Genomic DNA, 3,950 nt, shown 5'->3' on the forward strand with positions numbered 1-3,950 from the left:
AATTCAAAGACATGCGTCTGGAGTGTTTCTCCCCGGACCTCTGCTGAAAATTGGCTTTTTCCAAGTCAGACTTTCCCAGTATACAAATGTTAAATAAATTGCTGGATAGTAGGGCAATAATAGGTTTTGTAGTACAGAACATTTTTCTGGATGATGAATGAGTTTGTGTGCTGTAGTTAGTTGTGAATATGTTAGGTAGTTGTGTAGTTCAAGCCAGTTTAATTGCTTTAAACTATGACAATGGTGGGTTCTTTGAGGCAGGTTGGTGGCAAAATTAGCTAATTTATTGTAGCAGGAGGCAAGTTTCTTTCTTTGAGTATCGTTTAAGTTTGTTAGGGTAGGGGCCTGCAAATAAGAGAGTTGGCAATAAGAAGGTGGTGGCCAGAGTTTTTCTTGCAATATCTGTAAGGAATCCATTGATCCTGTAAAGAAAGGCTAGTCTCTTAACATCATACAGTTGTTAAATAAATCAATACATAGGGTAATATCTGCTAAGGGCAAAAGAGCTCATCTATTTAATATATATATATATATATGTTTATCAATACGTATTGACTTCTAAACAAGTTATAAGTACTTGATTACTCTGAAGTCTCAACTGAGATTGACTGCAGTCTGTGCTTCTTTTTCCTTGGTTTTCAGGCTCAGCCACCGATTTTGATGCTCAAAAGTACCAGGTTTCCCATGTGCTTAAATGTTTTTCCCTAAGGGGAGACATCTTAACCCCCAAGGCTGGAAAAGTATTGCATGTCACTACAATGCTCTGTTCCTTTCTTGTGTGTGTGTGTACACACACACACACACACACACACACGTGTATATATATATATATATATATATATATATATATATATATATATATATATATATATATATGTATGTATATATATATATATATATATATATACACACACACACACACACACACACACACACACACACACACACACACACACACACACACACACGTGTGGTTTATTATGGTTTCACTATTGCATTGTCTCAATCACATTTGTATTTGTGGAGCTTTTCTCCTCATAACTCTGCTGAAAAAGTTCTCTCCTCTCTGCCTAGTTAGACTGCCCTAATCAATGAAAGGAAAAAAAAATAAATAGTACTGAATCATCAAGTTTGTTTTTCTTACTGGAGTTCACTTTATCCACCTCTTCAGCAGACCCTTATGTAGATCACGGAGCCTGGTATCTGACAAAAGTTTATAACTGTTTTACCAACCCGCCAGCAAACTCTTGTACAGAACATGGAACCTGATGTATGAAAAGAAGTCATAAATGTTTACTCAGTCCATCAGCAAACCTTTACATAGAACTGTAACCTGGCATCTGCTGAAATTTCACAACTGCATACCCACCCATCAGCAAACCATTATGCACAGCATGGAACGTGGTGTCTGATGAGAGCTCACAACTGGTTACCCACTCCATCAGCAAGCCATTACACAGAGCATGGAACCAGGTGACTGGTGACAGCTCATAACGACTTACCCACCCCATCAGCAAATGTTTACACAGAGATGGGAACCTGAAGTCTGATAAACACTCGTAATGACTTAACTACTCCATCAGCAAATCCTGTCTAATGAAAGCTTACAACTAGTTGTCCATTGAAACAGTAAATGTTCGAAACAGAAAACAGCATCTTTCTAGATTGAATCACAAGATAATGAGGAAAAAAAGAAAGAAAAACTATTACGCAAAGCCCACCCACCCACCTAATTACATATACCAAATCCAGGATCGCACAACAGTGGAGAAAGTACAAATTCCCATTCTCCACTGTAACGCAGTTGTACACATACAGCCACAGGGAACCAGGAGAAAAAACAAATGTCTGCTCTTTTGAGCATTTGATCTTAAGAATTGCAACGAGTTATCTACCTTGTCAGCAAAGCCTTGCATGCAGCATGGAACCTGGTGTCTGATGAGACTTTACAACTGCTTATTCACTAATCAGCAAACCATTACACACAGCATGGAACGTGGTCACGTTCCCATCGGATAACCCTTACACAGAGCACAGAACCCAGTGCCTCATGACAGTGCATAAATATTTACCCACCCTGTCATTCAGTCCTTATGCACAGCAGGGAAGTTGGTGTCTGATGAGATCTCAGAACTGAGTATCCTGTTCTTGGCCATGTTTACCCCAGCTTTGCTGCTGTGTTCTTAACTGAATTGATGAAATGGAATGTTTGCATAGTTTGTATTTGAACAGCATGTAACAGTTCTGTCTTTTTTAGTTATGAAATTACAAGTTATCTCAGCTGTCAGTGTGGCCCCATGTATCCAGATGGTTTATGTAATATTAAATAATTAGTCAAAAGACTCAAAAGAAAGTGCAACCTGAAAACGTTGACCTTTTTACAACAAACATCATTAAAACATCTTCTAACTTATCCACACATCATCACTTGCTACTTCTGTTCTGGTTTACCTATTTTTCGTGCTGAACTGTATGTTGCTACATTTCTTTCATATGTATGTATATTCTATGTTCTCTGCATATCAGCCCATGTGTCCTCCTTATCAGTCCTGTTTATTTTATATGCATCTTGATTTGATGATATATGCATTGTGAGGTTTTTTTTTTGTATCCATCCTGCTTCTTATTTGTCTATCTTTATGTTTCCCCCTTTATGTCTGTTTTTTATGCATTTTAACATTTGTAAGAATATTTGTACATATTTATCTGCTTTCTGGCCTAGTTTGTGACTGAAAAAAGTTTATTTAAACCAGGTCACTTACCTGATCAGCAAATAAATAAATATCAGTAAAATAAGAAGTTACAGTGGACATTTATACAGCTAAGTAATGCACAATTCAGTTAATGTAAACAGCGTAGTTCTAAACATAGTAACATATAAAACTAAAGTGCACACATATGTGCAACATGAGGTAAATTTTCTAAAGCAAATGTTGATATGAATTAGTAGGTACCATAGCAAGAGGAAAGGATATATAATATCTGAAGGTGGTTGATAGGTGTAACAGTTTCTCATAAAGAGGGATAGATTCCTTGCAAGGGTTACATAAAGGTGGCTTTTGTAAGAGAATGAGGCACAAGGATAAGACAGGCACAAAAGCATTCAGAAGGAACAGGATAAAAGCAAACTGAGGTACGGCTGCTTTAAGAAAAATGTCAAAGCCTGACTAGGAAGATAAATTAAGCCAGGCACACTTGCAAGTGATTAGTGACAAGCAGGAAAGAATTCAAACTGCCTGATGCAGACGGTATTTAACTCTTTCGTGTTTTTGTACTTTCCACTTCCCTTTTCTCCACATCACTTCACGTCTGATTCTGAATATATCAAAAAATTATTCTTCAATAAATGCACAGTGTTTATTTTACTGTTTTATTTTATTTATTTATGTCAGCGTACATCTCAGTGCTCTAGCTATGTGGCCACCAGAAGGAAAATACAGGCTGAACTGCAGCTACAAAGGAGAATGGAGATAGGCTTTAGTTTTGCACTGTTTTTTTCAGTAATAGCAGAGTGGCGCAGCGGAAGCGTGCTGGGCCCATAACCCAGAGGTCGATGGATCGAAACCATCCTCTGCTATATACATTTTTTTTCTTTTAAATGTTAATTACAGGGCTGTCTAGGGGCCACATCGTTTTCCTTTTTTTTTTCAACAGAACAGAGCAAGAACTGTAATTTAAAGGTAAGTGTGTAAACAAATCCATTCCTAGGGTATTTTTTTATTACTTGCAAGGTTAGCCAGAGTGCACTATGACCCTAATGCAGTTAAGTATCAGAAATGAAAAGCATATATTTTGCTGCAGAAGAATACTGTGGCAAAAACCCAAAGACCAATAGATCAAAATCATCCTTTGCAAAACAAGTTTTCCTTCTAATTGTAGGGCTGACTAGAAAATATTATGATTTAAGGAAAATTGCAGCTTTGTAAAAAGCAAAGTTATTCTACACACTG

At 37.1% G+C, this 3,950-nt stretch overlaps 1 non-coding gene across 1 annotated transcript; it reads left to right on the forward strand.

Annotated features, from left to right (window-relative positions):
* The first annotated feature begins 3,505 nt into the window (after nucleotides 1-3,505).
* Nucleotides 3,506-3,577, forward strand: TRNAM-CAU. Its single transcript has one exon. It is a non-coding gene; the product is annotated as a tRNA-Met (tRNA).
* The last annotated feature ends 373 nt before the right edge of the window (nucleotides 3,578-3,950 follow it).

Source organism: Protopterus annectens, chromosome 15.part0 (genome assembly GCF_019279795.1).
Source record: "Protopterus annectens isolate FY-2018-M chromosome 15.part0, PAN1.0, whole genome shotgun sequence".
Lineage (NCBI taxonomy): Eukaryota > Metazoa > Chordata > Ceratodontiformes > Protopteridae > Protopterus > Protopterus annectens.